General features: G+C 58.2%; 1 protein-coding gene across 3 annotated transcripts in view; it reads right to left on the reverse strand.

The window, feature by feature from the left end:
* Positions 1 to 15,772, reverse strand: part of CLIP2 (CAP-Gly domain containing linker protein 2) — a 78,009-nt gene extending 62,237 nt beyond the window's left edge. The window contains exon 1 of one of the 3 annotated variants that reach the window (XM_068566136.1): positions 15,418 to 15,772. The gene's annotated coding sequence lies outside the window, so the exon portion shown is untranslated. Of the gene's footprint in view, positions 1 to 5,097; positions 5,215 to 15,417 lie in introns of those variants that run through there. The other 2 variants (XM_068566138.1, XM_068566137.1) reach the window with 2 other exon arrangements.
* Between the last annotated feature and the right edge of the window lie 726 nt (positions 15,773 to 16,498).

A 16,498-nucleotide genomic window follows, 5' to 3' on the forward strand; every position in this document is an offset into this window, starting at 1 on the left:
CGCGTGCCACAACTACTGAAGCCCGTGCGCCTAGAGCCCTCACTCCACAACAAGAGAAGCCACCACAATGAGAAGCCCGCGCACCTCAACAAAGAGTAGCCCCCGCTCGCCGCAACTAGAGAAAGCCTGCGTGCAGCAACGAAGGCCCAACGCAGCCAAAAAAAAAAAAAAAAAAGAAATCCCTGAAGGCTCCCCCTAGTAGTGCGATGGCCTTCAAGGCCCTCCTCACCACCTCCAAGGCCCTCCCTCACCCACTCCACTCCAGCCACACTAGCTCACACTAAGCACACTCCAGCCTCAGGGCCTTTGCACATGCTGTTCCCTTTGTCTGGAATGCTTTTCCTTCAAATATCCAGTGTGTTGCTCATCTCCTCCAAGTATCTGCTCCAATGTCTCCTTCTAAGATTACAACCCCTCTCCAGTCCTCCCCTGCTTTGTTTTTCTCTATTGCACAAGGACAAGACTTGAGTCTGTTTACTGTGGTATCCTTAGCACTGATGGGATGCCTGGTGCCTATAGGTGCTCAGGAAATCACTTGAATGGATGAATGATGCTGGCTTATGGGGATGAGAGGCCCGGGAGGCCCCCCTCACCTCCTCAGGGCCCAGCCCGCAGGACTGAGTTGATTGTAGTGATCAGCCCAGCTGGCCGTCTGACATCACAGCTTTTCATGCAGCTGGTCTAGACTCCTCACTAGCCCACGTGCCCTCTGAGACAGGGACCAGGCGTCATAACTGTGTCCAGCATTGGAGGCTCCCCAACCAGCCTTGCTGCCGATGACCCTGCATTTCCTCACCACTCGCCTGACAGTCTCCCACCTCCCAGACTCTGCCTGTGCCTTTTCTCCCACCTGCTTCACTTCACCTATTCCAACCACATATGGAACACTTAGCTCGATGCCTCCTCCTCCAGGAAGTCTCCCAGGACCTTTGACCCAGAGACCTCAGTATCACACACTGAGCCAAGGAGAGAGGATACCGTTCTCCTACCTTCATCATGCCTCCTGGGAGCCCACGGGTAACCCCAGGTGGGGCTACGGTCTCCTCTCCGAGAACCCAGCCCCAGCATGGCGCCTGGCACAGAGCTTGTGATCCGGAAACCCCGTATGAGAGCACACGTGCTACGGCCCAGAGGACAAAGGCCTTCAAGGCCACAAATCCCCAGGGACACTGTTCTCACGGGAGGCTTCTGGAGGCTCTCACACTCACCCTCCTGCCCTCCCAGACCCTGATGACCCAGCGGCGTCCAGCGTGAGGAACCTATTGTGTGCCAGGCCTTACACCCTGATGAGGCGGTGGTCACCTTACAGGAGGAACACCCGATGCTCAAGAAAGTGCGGGATCGAGCCCAAAGTCACACATGGCTCAGCAGCTGGGCTGGAACCAGACCCAGGTCTAGCCCTCCACCTCCCTACACTGCCTGGCCCAGGCCTGGAATAACATTTGTGAGACCCCTGGCCTCTGGGGAGAGCGCCCACGTGCCTCACGGACAAAGGAGACCAGAGGAGCTGGCGGGAGAGAGAAGAACCAAGGCTGCATTACTTGGCCCACCCCAGTCCCACCCCTGCCCCCGTGCAGGCCTCCGGTGCTGGGGGAGCACAGGGAAGGGGAGATGGAGAGGAGAATGGTGAACAGGAAGAGGGGGAGGGGCTCCTTTATGACTCAGCCCTGCTTGTGGGACAGAGGAAGAGAGGGGTTTCTTGGAAAAAGCTGGGACGTGGGGATAAGCTGGCCTCTGGCCACACTGCAGCCGATGGGGGAGGCCTGGGAGGAAGTAGATTTCAGTCTCATGGAGTCCAAACCCCAGACCCACCACGAGTGGCTGTGGGACCCTGGCTCAGCACGAACCTCAGTGTCATCACCTGTAAAATGGGGGGGAAAGCACTGCTGCTGCGTGGGGAGCACGGATGAGCGAGTCCGAGGAGACAGCCCCACGAATGTCCCTCTGTGCCCGGCACGCAGGCTGTGTGGAAATGGCAGCATCACTACGATCTGGTCTCTATTACGTTCTCCAAAGGCCTGGGATGCACACCCCGCCTCCCCCAGGGAGCCGGGGCCCCGACGAGGCGGGAGTGGGACAGGCGCGCAAAGGCGGGTGGCGTTCAGACCAACAGGCCCCCTTTGTGCCGCCCTCAATTACCATTTACCAAAGACAAACCCGGGCTGCATTTCAGGGTTTCCATTTCAGCTGCCCTGGGGGTGGCGGGCCGCAGCTTCGGGGGTGGGGGGCGGGGGGGATGAGGCCCAAGAACTTTCCACCAATCAGCGGCCCAGGGTGCGGCCCCGACAGAAGGGGGAAAGATGCCAACTAGGACAGTGGAAAGCCCATGTCCTTGTGCCAGCGTCGCCCAGAGGGCATGGGAGGCGGGCACCAGGAAGCAGGCTCCCAGCACCAGACCTCAGCTCAGAGACCTCGGCCAAGAGCCACACCCTGGGCTCTCTTGCTGCCCAGCAGAGGCAGTTCTCTGGGGGGCTGCTCCTCCTCCCCACCCCAGGGGTCCCAGCAGTTGGGGTGCCCATGCTCCCCCCACCTCCTGAGCCTGTGACCCATGTGCCGGGCCACATGGTAGCCAGAGATGGACTTAGTGTGGCCCCTGCCCACTCACCGCAAGCCCAAAGGCTCCAGACCACAGCAGCGCCACGGGGCGAAGGGGGTGGGAGGAGGAGTGCTGTAACCGGGAGCACGGGGTGGGGGGCTGGGTCCAGGCTGGGGAAACGGCGGGGCACAGACTCCGCTCTGCCAGGTCAACCAAACAGCTAAGGATTTAGACTGCCTAAAATGTGCAGGGGGTGGCTATCCAGAGACTGAAAGGGACCCCTGGCGGGGGGAGGGGGTCTCCCAATCGTGCCCAGGCATCAGGCTGAGGGGATGAGAAGCCACGGAGGACATCAAGCAAAGGATCCGGCAGATCGGATGAGCATTTCAGCAAAACCTCTGGGAGCCAATGAGGATGACGGGGGTGCTGTGACAGACAGGGACTCCAGAGGCCTGAACTGAGACAGAGGCAGGAGCTGGAGGGGACAGAGCGGGGACAGATGCCGAGCAGGTGACAAGTACTGGTGGAGGAGGGCAGGTGGGAGGGAGGCAGGGCTGAGGATGGCGGAAGGCAGAACCTCTCAACACCTGGAGGGACCTGGGAGCAGGAAGGGGCCAGGGTGGGGAGCTCATCTGGGGACAGTCTGGGTGTGAAGTGACTGAGGCCTGGGGCGCCCACCTGGTGTGTAGTATACGGGGCTGGAGGCAGAGAAGAAAGGGACCAGAGGGCACCGACCTGACAGCACCCTGATGACAGACCTGACAGCACCCTGATGACAGCCGGGCCAGCTTTCCAGGAGAGGATGTTGTTAGGCTGGAGAGCAGCTGGGCCTCCCCAGTCATCAGGGAAATGCAAATCCAAGCTGCAAGGAGATCCCGTTTGCCACCCAATCAGATGGGCGAAAAGTCAAAAAGCCAGGTGATACCAAGTTGCTAGAAAGGCCTCGGGGAAAGGGCCGGTGGGCCAAGGGCTGGGCGAAGGGCGGGCACAGCCTGGGGGAGCAGTGCAGGTGCAGTGGAGACTCAGCCGGGGACCTTGGCCGAGGGTCCTGGAGGCGCCTACACGGCGCTTATCCACAGCATCCCGTGCAACAGCCAAGAAATGCAGTTTCGGGGATGGGAACGGGGCTGGGGTCGGGCAACTGGGGCTTCATTTCTATTTGTAAGATTTGCTTCTTCCTCCTCCTCTTCTTTTTTTTTCTTTTAGGCCGTGCCAAATGGCATGTGGGATCCTAGCTCCCCAACCAGGGAAGGGATCAAACCTGCCCCCCCCTGCACTGGAAGCGCGGAGTCTTGACCGCTGGACCGCCCAGGGAAGTCCCGAGATTTGCTCAAGTCCTGCAGGCTGTACATGGGAGTTCACTGTGCCCTGTCTATTCTTTTTGAGTGCCTAAAATTGTTCAGAACATTCTTCAAGTAAAAAAAATTTAAAGACAGACACCAGGGGAGGCGGAGAGGAAACAGTTCCTCCCCTCCCCATGCACACCCACCAAGAGGAATGGGGGGCAGGCCCCAAACAGAGTGAACCCCATGGGTGCTGACCGCCAGGCTCCCAAAGGCGGACCCCTATGTGGGCGTGGCGTGGGCCCCCCAGCTGCCCCACGGGGCATCCCAACACTCCCGCCTTCAATAGAAACCCAGTGCTACCCCAACCCTCATATCCAGCAGGGGCCCCAAGGGCGAGTGTGACCACCGTCCCCGTGAGCCTCAGCCCAGCCGGCACCCACTGCTTGTCCCATCCTGCTTGGAAAAGAGGCCCATTTTGTTCGCATGCGACTGAGGTTCAGGGAATTTCACCCAGTGGTGAAGCGAGAATCCCCACGTGCAAGCAGAGAGCAGAGCAGAGCTGGGAGAGCCCCCTCCCTGCGAGTCCTGCCAGCTCACACCAGCTGCCCCTCAGGCCTGGGAGAGCGGAGGAGACGGCGCCTGTCTGCCCGCGCCCCAGCCCCCCACCCACCCCTGCTCTCCCCCGGTCAGTGAGGCCGCGGGGCGGGCTGCGTGAGCCCAACATTCACACAGGGGCCGGCCAGCAGCGCGAGATGGGACGGGAGACCCCAGGAAGAACGGGGTGGTGGTGGGCCCGGCTTGGGGCCCCGAGTCGCCCTGGGAGTACCCAGGGGCCTGGCGGCCATCCAGAACCAGCGTGGGGAAGGGACCCAGCCAAGCCTCCCAGCAGGGCTGGGGCAGGAACCCAGGCCACACCAGCTGATATAGCCTCAAGGACGGGGAGGGAGGACGACGCTGGGAAGACGGCAGGGCATGCGTGCCAGCAGCTCGGACATGGAGTGCTGGGGCACCCACGGGGCTGAGCGGGGAAGGGCAGACCGACCTAAGAGCCCCAGTCGACTCCCCACTTCCCTGGCACCTGCCGGGGGCAGACAAGCAGGGGCTGAGGCCGGAAGGCTGGCATCCAGTCCCACACACTCACCATCCTACCATCCTCACGGCCTCTGAGCTCAGGGCTGTGGTTCTTACTTTGTAAAGTCAGCTGGTATCTTCCGTGTCCTGCCCACCCCCGGGGTGACTGCAGAGCCCTGGGAAGGGCCACCCTGTCAGTCCTACCTGAGCTGGACACACTGGGGTGTGGCCATCCTCCCCTCGAGCTTGGAGTTCAGATCCTGTCTCCCGGCAAAGGGGATCAGGGCTGGGAATTGGTTAGGACTCCGCGCTCTCACTGCCGAGGGCCAGGGTTCGATCCCTGGTCAGGGAACTAAAATCCCATATGCCATGTGGGGCAGCCAAAAAAAGAAAAATAGAAAAAAAGGATCAGGGCTGTGTCAGGTCTAGGGAGGGAAGGAACGTCAATATACTTCCCTGTCTTACCCACACACACATGCACGCACACAGCTGGCATGCTCAGAACCAGGGCACAGCCATGGCCCCAGAACCCACTCCTGGCTGTGTAGCCACCCACAGCCCCAGCAACTGGACATCTGTAGCCCTCCTGCTACTGGCCCAGGACACTGGGCAGGCATCACCCTGGCTCTGCTGGATGGGGTCCCCTATCAGGCCCAAAAAGAAGGGCTGGGGAACAACACACCTCAAGTTGCCCCCTGACCCACCTTTATTCCCATTTCACAGAATGGGAAAACTGAGGCCCAGGGCACAGGAGTGAAGCAAACAGGACAGTGAGAGTCAGCTGCCCAAATGAAGAAAACCTGTGCTGGGCAAGAAGGTCCCTGAGACCAGACAGAGTCAGAGGCCCAAGGAGGGGAGGGGCCTGCTGAGGTCACCCAGCGATCAGGGGAACAGGAAGGAACGGGCTCTGGTATCCTGCCTTCCACGCCAGGATGCTGACCCAGTCATCTTTCACTACTGCCTCCTTCACTTCTGGTTTCCATGGCAGCCCCATCCAACACATCCAGGCCAGGGCAGCTGCAGGAAAGTCACCCCCATCTCCTGGGTTCTCCTCCCCAACCCAGCCTGTCGGGGTGGAATTTGCACACGCAACTAAAAATTACCCCTGAGCAAAGGAGAGTCTTTACAATAAGTGGTGCTGGATCAAATGGACAGCCATGTGGGAAAAAAATCATGCTCCCTTCTGCAGCTGGCAGAGTAATGGCCCCATCCCCAGTACTTGTGAACATGTCAGTTTACGTGGCAAAAGGGAATTAAGGTTGCAGAGAGAACAGTTGCTAATCAGCTGACCAGAGAGAAGAAGGTTATTCTGAATTGTCCAGGCAGACTCAATGTAATCACAAGGGTCCTTATATGTGGAAGGGGGGCGGCAGGAGAGAGAGAAGCAAAGAGATGGCAGCCTGCAAAGGACCCGGTCCAACATTGCTGGCTTTGAGGATGGAGGCAGGGGACAACAGCCAAAGGATGCGGGAGGCCTCTAGAAGCTGGAAGAGGCTTCTAGAAACAGATTTTTCCTTAGAGCCTCTAGAAGGAACGCAGCCCTGCTGACATCCTGCTTTTAGCCTGGTGAGATCCATTTCAGACTTCTGACCTCCAGAAGTGTAAGATAATACATTTATGTTGTTTTAAACCACTAAGTCTGTGGTCATTTGTTATAGTAGCCACAGGAAACTAATACACTTACTTCACATCGTACACAACAATCAACTCCAGATGGAGAGCAGATCTAAATGTGAAAGGTAACACAATACAGTTTTTAGAAGTAGACATGAAAGAAGATCTGCCTTAACACTGGAGCAGGCAAAGATTTCAACCCAGGAAGTGCTGAAAATAAGGGAAAAGATGGATAAACTGGACAATATTTAGAGCTTCTGTGCATCAAATGATACCAATGGGGGTGGGTGGGGAGGGAGAGAGAGAAAGAATTTGTAATTCCTGTATTGTACAAAGGATTCCTATTCAGAATATGGAAATAACTCCAAAAATCGAGTTAGAAAAATCAGCAAAAGACTTGAACAGGCACTTCACCAAAAAAAAAGGGGGGGGGTGGGTAATCAAAAGACCAATAAACAAGTGAAAAGATGTTCACCTTCATTAGCCATCATGACAACACTACATCCACCGGAATGTATAAAATGAGACACGGACCACACCAAGTGTTGGTGAGGATGTGGAATATCCAGAATGCTCATGCACTGCTAGTAGGAGTGGAAATTGGTGTAAGCAATGTGGAAAACAGTCTGGCATTACACACTACAGCTGAGCATGACCCAGCAATCCCACTCCTAGCTATGCCACCACGGAAAAGTGCACATACATGCACCAAAAGATATGGACTATTCTTAATACTCCCGAACTGAAAATAACCCAAATTATCCCTCCATCGGAATGAGTAAATAAGTGGTGGTTTATTCATACAATGGAATAAAGCACAGCAATGAGAATGTACAAACTATCAGTACAGCCACATGCAACAGTATGTATGAACCTTGTGAATCCTGAGTGAAAGAAGGCAGATGTAAAAGTGCTTAGAGTGTGACTGTATGCTTCCATTTAAAAAGAAGTTCAGGACTTCCTTGGTGGCGCAGTGGTTAGGAATCCGCCTGCCAATGCAGGCAACATGGGTTCAAGCCCTGGTCCGGGAAGATCCCACATGCTGCGGAGCAACTAAGTCTGTGCACCACAACTACTGAGCCTGCGCTATAGAATCCGCGAGCCACAACTACGGAGCCTGAGTGCCACAGCTACTGAAGCCTGTGCGCCTACAGCCCAAGCTCCGCAACAAGAGAAGCCACAGCAATGAGAAGCCTGCGCACCGCAACGAAGAGTAGCCCCCGCTCGCCACAACTAGAGAAAGCCTGTGCGCAGCAACAAAGACCCAACGCAGCCAAAAATAAAAATAAATAAATTAAATTAAATTAAAAAAAAAGAAGTTCAAAGGCAGGCAAAATTTATTAATGGTGCTAGAAATCAGGGAAGGGGGTCACGCTTGGGTGGCCTGGAGAAGGGATGAACCAGGCAGGGGGCCATGGTTACCAGCAGGGCCAGCCAGGGCTGCTGGCGGAGGGGAAAGAAGGGGGGGAGGAGGGGCAGAACTTAGTGGTCCCAGGGGCGAGGTCAGTCGCTAACAAGCTCTCAAAGTCAGTGTTTTCTTTTACTGCTTCCAGAAAGGCACTCCCCACCTCAATGCCCCCCAGCCACCAAATTCTAGCGGAGTGCCACCGCCACCCCATGCACACTCTGTCACATCTGCAGGCCTTTGCACACGCTGTTCCCTCTGCTAGAATACCCTTCCTCTCATTCGCTGGCATAATCCCTAGCCTCTCTCACTGAGAGCAGCTTTAAAGGGCAGGTTCTTTGCATATCTTGTTGGTTTCAGGACTCGCGGTACCTAGGACAGCGCCCAGCACATAGAGAAGCTCAAAAGATGTCTAAGGAACACATGAATGAATTAAATGCACTCCTCTGCCTCCATCATCCTTCCCATGTTGACTTGGAGGCCCACAATAGCTTGTCACACCCCATGGCCACACTCACCAGTCGGCTTGGAGCGATCTTTGGAAAGGACAGAGAGGACTAACTCACATTCTTCTGAATCCCAGCACCGAGCACACCCGACACAGAGCCAGTGCTCACCAGTGGATCCAACAAACAAAGAATCAGGTAGTGAGCTCCCTGTCTCTGGAGGGAATCAAGGAGAGACTGGGGCCTGCTCTCAGAGTGGGCTCCTGCTGCCCTGAGAGGCTCTCATGAGCTTGCACAGCTATCATTACTGTCAGCAACATTAACCAGAACCTGCTGAGCCCCGCCCCACGCCCCCAGGGCTGGTCCACTGCAGCAGTGCACTTCACTGCGCCTGACTCTGAACCTGTGCGGTGTGCTGGGTGGGTGTGGCGGTTCAGAGGGGAATGAGGCTCTATCCCCTGCCAAGCTGCTTCAGCCCAAGGAATTCCCAGACCAGTAACATTTGCTCTGCTGCAGGCATGTCGGAGCCCTTTACAGATATTAACCTGTTCAGTCTTCACAGCAGCCCTGTGGGGAAGATACTGTTGGGAGCTCTACTAACAGGGAAACTGAGGCCCAGAGCTGGCAAGTCGCTTGCCCGGGATGACACACTGAGCAGCGGCAGGTGGGAATCGAACTCAGGCCCTCTGGCCACGGAGTTCACATTTTTTTTTTTAAATTAATTTACTAATTTATTTTTATTTTTGGCTGCATTGGGTTTTCTTCATTGCTGGGGATGGGCTTTCTCTAGTTGCGGCGAGTGGGGGCTACTCTTAGTTGTGGTGCGCAGGCTTCTCATTGCGGTGGCTTCCCTTGTTGTGGAGCACGGGCTCTAGGCGCGCGGGCTTCAGTAGTTGCGGCTCACGGGCTTAGTTGCTCCGCGGCATGTGGGATCTTCCCTGACCAGGGCTCGAACCCATGTCCCCTGCATTGGCAGGCAGATTCTTAACCACTGTGCCACCAGGGAAGTCCTGGAGTTCACGTTCTTAACCACTGCTCTTTACTTCCTCAGAACTGGGACCTATGCTCCTCCAGGCACAGGGTTGCAGGAACAAGGGAACAGATTTAAGCAGGAGGTCATGAGGCTGCCCCACGGCCCTGGGTGACAAGGCCGTGGTCCGCAGCACCTCTGCCAGCTGTCCTGGCCCCCACCCGCCTCTGGCCTGTTTCCTGGGACCCCTCCCACCCAGCACCCTGATTCCAGCTTCCCTGAACTTCTCATTGCTCCTGAAGACACCCTAGCCCATCGCCTGCTCTGCTGGAATGCCTTCACCCCTCTTCTGCCCCTTAGCCAAGTCCGGGAGCCAAGTGGGTGTGTCCGGAGCTCTCTGCACACCCCTGTATCACAGCCCCTGAGGCCTCCTAGCAGGATGGGGATTCTCCAGCAGGGACCAGTCTGGCTCCTGGCTCACGAGGTCTCACCCACCCCTGGAGCACATCAGGCCCTCATGGAGGGGGCTGGCTGTGAGCATCAGCCCCAGCTCTTGGCTCCCACAGCTGCTGGTAAGGACCCTCCAGGAGGAGGATTAGAAAGATCAGAAGGTGGCCGCCTTCTTCCCCCCCACATCCCCCCCCCCGATTCTAGACGTTGCTTCACGGGGACCCTACCCCAGAACCGGGACCACGCTGTCCAGCCCCTCCCTGGAGCTGCTGCCTCTCACTCAGGCTTTCATGTGATATATAGCAGCGGCTTACACGAGACAATGTGACAATGCGAAGACACTCCAAACTCCTTATCCCCCTCCATCCAGCTGCTAGAAAGCTCAGAGTCAAATTACCGCCGAGCCAAAGCTCCTCCAGCTTCATCTGATGTTTGCTACCCAGGGTTTCTCCTTGCTCTGACTTTCTCACATCCTTTTCATTTCGTTATACTGCATTTATCTTTGTAAATCACCTCAAGTCCTTTCTGGAATCGGACAAAGAACACACAAGACCCTTTCAGATGCCTTCCCCCCTCTGCTCCGAGTTCCCAGTGCCCAGCTGAACGGGAAAGAAGCTGAATGTGAGCTGACTGAGCGAACTTACAAGCAGATGAAGTTATGCAGGGAACAGTCTACAGCAGAAAAGGGAACAGCAAGAGCGGAGTCAGGATACAAGGTAGCAAAAACAAAAAAACAAAAAAAACAAATCGGAAAACACCAAATGTCATTCCCTCCTTCATCGCAGGGTCCGACAACCAGATGCCCGACTTCACAGTGGACTTGGAAGAATGGTGGGCTCCACGCTGAACCCCCCCCGCCGGACGCTCGACACCCTGCCGCCCAAACTTCTCCTTCACTTTTCTCTCCCTGTGCCCATACGGAAGGCACTCCCTGTCTACCCAAGTCCACCCATCCTTCAGGACGCGGCCCAGTCCTTTTCCCCCGAGAGCCTCCTCAGCCATCCCACCCACCCCGTGCCCTGCCTGAGCAACCCTCGCTGGGACTTGAACCACTCCCGGGGCAATGACCCCACTGGGCAGGGAGGCTCTTCTGCTCTGGCCTTAAAATGTTCCTCAAAGATGCTGATGTCGTTTACACTTTCAGGAAGGGGGCTGATGTCTTCCTAATTCAGCAAAAGCTCCTCAAAGGCAGGGTCCAAAACTAAGGTGTACTGTGTTCCCCCCACACCGAGGGGCTGGCTTCCGCCCAGCCATCACCCGTTCTCACCCTCGATGCTGCAGGTTGGAGGGCAGGACTGGGGCATCCCGGGGAGGAGGTGGGTGCAAGCAGGAGCAGATCAGCCCTGGACACCACAGGGTTACCTCCTTAGGGAGGAGAGATGAGAAAACCAGGCCCTCGCTGTGAGCCTCAAATTCCCCCCTCTCAGGGTAAAGAGGCCAAAAAGGCACAGATGGAAGTGAATGAGGAGCGAGTGTATCTCTGGGCTGCAGCTGGAGTCAAAGGTAGGTTCCAGGGATGGAGCCAGAGCTGCTCCGTGAAGACGGAAGCCGGTAAGTGCACGAGGCCCCAAATTTATGTCTTGTTAATAAAAACCACCTGATATGCTCTACTTTCTATTCAGAGGGGTAATATTTCATTATCATTTTGAAGCGTTTCCTCTGAAAACTTGAGTTCTGTGTTACTGTTTCTGTGCGCCTGGCAGCGCAGCCCAGAGGAAGGAGTGGTGGGACAGGGTGGGTCCCCTGCCAGCAATCGCCACCCGCCCCCGCCAGTTCCCAGGCGCTGAAGGGAGAGCACATCCTCTGCCCCTGAGCCGGGGGCGGGGCGGGGGAGGGGGCGGGAGGCCTGCGGTGGGCTGCCAGGGACGGTGGGCTGCCAGGGACGGCGAGGCCACCACTCACCGGTTCTCCCCCAGCACACACCCCGCGTCATAACTGCAGCTGACACTGTACCAGCTGTGCCCAGCACTGGCTCCCACCCCCAGCCCCAGAGACCACGTGGCCTGCCCCCAGTCAGCGGAGGGGATGGGGTGGGCGCCCTCACCCAGGCTGGGCCCATCCAGCTCTCAGGCACCCAGAGACAGAGGGGAGTGCCCCTGGGTGGTCCTGGGGCCTCAAGCTGAAGCCACCATTCAGGGCGGCCACGCCAGCAACCCAGAGAGAGCAGCCTACAGGGAGAGGAGAAGGGAGAGAGGCACTGGGAGAGGATGAGAAAATGAAACCACAGTCCAGAGAGAGGAAAGTCGGAGGAGGGGCTGCCTGCCAGCTTCCCGGGTCCTGGGGGAGCCAGGCCGAGCCAGGCCGCCTGCAACTGTTTCCTGCAAAGTTCCTTTCCTCTCAACTCCCCTCTCACTTAACCTAATTGGAGGCGGTTCCTGTTCCCTGCGAGGACATGTGTCAGGGCCCTCCCCCCTCTTCCAGCTCAGGGCCAGGCCTGCCCATCAAGCCAGGGTCACTGGTCAGTTTATAAAAGGTGAGGCCTGTCTGGGTAGAGCCTTGCTGGGAAGGCAGGGCACAGCCAGCTGGGGGTGGGCCCTGAGAGCCAGATAGTGTCTGGACTTTGTACTTGAGCCAGTGGGGTGGAGGTGTTTGAGGAAAGCACGGCCAAAACCTCGTTTTCGGAAAATGAACCAGGTAAGTAGGTGAGTGGGGTGGGGGAAGGAAGCAGGTCTCCCAAGCACACAGTAGGTGTTTAACAAATGTGTGGAGGGTAAACAGGGAAACCTCTCCACATCTTAATTTCCTCATCCGTAAAATGGAGGCGATGGTATCAAGATACCCACAAACTAATACAGGCACTCAGAGCTTCAAACGGTTCCTGGCAGAGTAAGCATTCAATATGCATTGGGTTTGTTTTTTTTTTTTAACCTACACGAAGGCTGACATTCTCCCCAAGGACCACCGGGCAGGTGCTTTGGTCTGAATGTGTCCCCCCCCACCCCACTTCATAGGTTGAAATCCTACCCCCCCAGGGAGACAGTATTAGGAGGTGGGGCCTTTGGGGGGTGATTAGGTCATGAGGGTGCATCCCTCATGAATGGGATTAGTGCCCTTGTAAAAGAGACCCCAGAGAGCTCCCAAGCCCCTTCCACCACGTGAGGATACAAAAATAAGTGCGACTCGGAAGAGGGTCCTCACCCAACCATGCTGGCATGCTGCTCTCAGACTTCCAGCCTCCAGAGCTGTGAGAAATAAATGTGTTGTTATAAGCCATCCAGTCCCAATATTTTGTTAGAACAGCTCAGACTAAGATAGCAGGGAACCAGGAGGGGTGAAGAACGCAGCTTCTCTCCTCTGGGTGTTGAAGCAGAGGTAGGGTAGATGGCATCAAGAGGGCAGGATCAATCTTTAGGGTGGCAAGGCCAGGGAGGAAAGGTCAAGAGAAAACTGTCCCCCACATCGTGGACCAGAGCAGAAGGAGCAAGGATGGCCAGGGCTGTGGGGATGGTGGCCTTCCCATCACCAAGGGAGGCTGGACCAGAGCAGAGAAAACAGCCCAGGGAGGAGGCTGCATTGAAGCAGAGAACAGCAGGGCCTTGGGCAGGGCTAAAGGCAGGACTACCTGACAATGGACAAACAGCTGGGGAGGGGATGGGCCACTTGTGGGTGTGGATGGAGGCTGGAGGGCCACCTAGTACAGCAGCGACAACAAACACCGGGCATTCTCTCCATCACAGTACACACTTTGCATACATCCATCCATTCAATTCTCTCAACAACCCTAAAAGGTAGATACCTTAAGTATCCTCATTTTATAGATGGGGAAACTGAGGCAGAGAGAGGTATAGTGACTTGTCTGAGGTCACACAGCTAGTAAGTGGCAGGGCTGGGCTTTGAACCCAGGCTGTCAGGCTCCAGCATCCAAACTCTTAATCGCCAGAGTGGACAGCAGATGCTGAAAAGGGATTAGTGCCTCTGTGGGTGGCACCCCTTGGGATTTCAGGCTCTGGATAAAAATTTCAGGCACCTCCTTCCCAGCCTGCTGGCTGCACCTGGGGGCTTATGGGTACAAAGTCCTGTGTGCTGAGGCTCCCCCCAGGTCTCCTCCGCCAGACTCTTCTGCCTTTGAAACTCCTCTCGGTCCCATCCCCCTCCACCTGTCCCAGAGCCTGTATCCTGACACCCCTCCCAGGCCAGGCACTGCAGATGCCAATGCATCCGGGGCTTTTGGAGAAGGGCGTCTAAGGAGCCCCACCTGGGAAAGTAGGAGGGACAGAACAATCCCTTCCCTCAACAGAACCTCCCTTGCCTTAAACCTCATGCCCCAGTCACCCAAATCCTTTGCTGCTCCTCTCAGCCACCAGCCACCAGGCCTCCTGCCTCCTTTTCTGACTCCTGTCCCCTGCCAATGCTCTTTCCCCTCCCTCAAGCCCCCTGTGGCATCCTGACAGCAAACTTCTACAGTGAGCTCTATCAAGCTCCCTGCTCCACCCCATCCTCCAGGTGTCCCTCCTCTGTGCTCCCAGCTCCCCCATCACTGCACTCATCAAAGGCTGCTGGGCTGTGCTCCGTGGGAGCAGCGAGGCTCCAGTCCTGTGTACCTGTCAGCCCCTGGCAGTGCGGGGCCAGGTGACAGCAGCTGGATGAATGAAGGGCTCACTGTTTACATTACAACTGGTTGGGAGTCTTGCCCCACGTGGTACTCCCTGCACCCTCCCGCTCCTCTGCCCACAACCCTAAGCCAGCACCACCCCCACTAGCCTCCCTGGGCATCTTACAGGGTGGAGGGCAGCCCCCCCCATATTGGACTCCCACTTCTCACCCAGAAGGGAGAGGCGGCATCTCAGAGGTTGGGGGATTCGCAGCTGGGTGTGTGACTCCCCACAAGGTGCCCGTTCCTATCCAGGGTGGGGCTGGGACTTGCATGGCACTGCCCAGTGGGCACCCGCCCCGCCCAGGCCCTGCCTGAAGGACCTAAACGGGAGGGCCCTGGAGGCCCAGCGAAGCATCCTCCGCGCGGCCACGGCCCCTCCCTATGGGGAGGGCAGAAAATGTGCTGCCTCACCAGCCGTGAGAGCCAGCTTGGAGCGGGGGCACCCCTGCGGAAAGCCGCCCCACCCCAGTCTCCCCCTATCCCCCTCCGCCATGCACTTCAACCAAGTTGTGCAAAGGGCATTGGCCAGGCGACCCCAGCCAGCGGAGCGGGGGCTCCGTGTCCTCCCAGATCCTGGGGCTGCGTAGCCGCGCCCACCAGGCTCACCCCACCACCACCCTCACACCACCCCCTCCGCCGGGCCTGTGAGCCCAGAGCCCCGCGGCGCGTCCAGCCGCCCAGCGCTGCCTTTGGGAGGAGGAACGGGCGGCTCCCCAGTATATGTGCCGAAGCCCCGTTGGGGGCACCGAGGGTGCCGGTGATGCCTTCACCGAGGGGACCCGCAGCCCGGGAAGGGTCCGCCAACACCAGCAGCGCCCCCTCCTCGCCTGCAGGCGACGGGGAAGTTAGGGGTGCACCCAGGACCAGCTCCCGCTCACGCCCACCCGCCAGCCCCCGACCCTTAGACGTCCCCCACGCCCCGACAATGCCTGCGGGCCGGCCGCCCCGCTTCGGACCAGGCCGGGGCTACCGCGGCCTCCCGCGTCCCTCGGTCCTTTGTTGCCCATCGAGCCCCCTCCCTCGGGGTCCCTCCGGCTGCTCCTACCTTCGCCCTTCCAGCATCAGGCTGAGCGACGGGTGGCCGGGGACCCGGCCCCCTCCTCTCCCGGCCCGGGCGCCGCGGGGACAGGGGATGCTGCGGCCCCTCCCCGCGCGCCGCTGCCCACCGCTTGCAGCCCCTCCTGGCGCCCGGGGCTCCGCGTTCGCGCTCCGGGCCCGGGCCTCGCGCCGCGTGTGCGGCCGGCCGGGCGGCGGCGGGAAGGCTGGAGGCGCTGACCCTGGCAGCCCCGGCCGCCGCTGACCCTAGCAGCCCCGGCCGCCACCTGCGCTCCCGGTGGCCGAGCGGAGCGGAGCTGAGCGGGAGCGGAGCGAGCGGCCGGGCTCCAGAAGGGAACAAAAGGGGCCGGCGCTAGGGCGGGCGCGGGAGGGCGGGGCCTGGCGCGGCGGGGGTCAGGCGCGCGCTCGCGCGGCCTCGCGTTTCTCGGGCTGCGGCGCCGCGCCGCAAGGGGGCGGGCGGGCGGAAAACGGAGTGGAACCCTGCCCACCGCTTCCAGCGGCAGTCAACTGTGGGGCGTCCGAGGCGCGCCAGCCCCCACCTCAGCTCTGGGCACCTATTGGTGCTTCAGTCGTGTCTGGCGGAAGCGCATCCTTCAGCCTTGCTCTGCTCACAAGGATGTCCCAGATGGGGAGGTTTCTGGAGTTTCCGGGAAGGCTTCACAGGGGAGGTGACGTTTGAACTGGACAGGAAGGGATGAAGAGGAGACAGGGTAGCTGACGTGCGAACTCCAGGTCCTACTGAGCTGTCTTGAGGCCAAAACGGGTGGGGACAAATGGCACGGATGTCTTGGTGATTTTCTCCCAACACTAGTTTGGAAAAAGCGGTACCCAAGATACAGATTGAACCCTGCACCATCCTCCCCCGGCAGGAGCTGGCTCCTACAATATCAGAGGATTGGGATAGCTACCCGCCTACCCCCCATCCCCTACCCTCCACCCCCTCCCAGGTAGGTCAAGGGCAGAGGCTAAGTGGCAGTCCAGGGATGAGAAGTAACTGAATCCCAACACCCAAGGTGCCTGGCTGTGGTTGGCCTCTGTGCCTTCGTTCTCCCTTTTCCCCTTGATAAGCT

This window comes from Eschrichtius robustus, chromosome 16 (genome assembly GCF_028021215.1).
Source record: "Eschrichtius robustus isolate mEscRob2 chromosome 16, mEscRob2.pri, whole genome shotgun sequence".
Taxonomy (NCBI): domain Eukaryota; kingdom Metazoa; phylum Chordata; class Mammalia; order Artiodactyla; family Eschrichtiidae; genus Eschrichtius; species Eschrichtius robustus.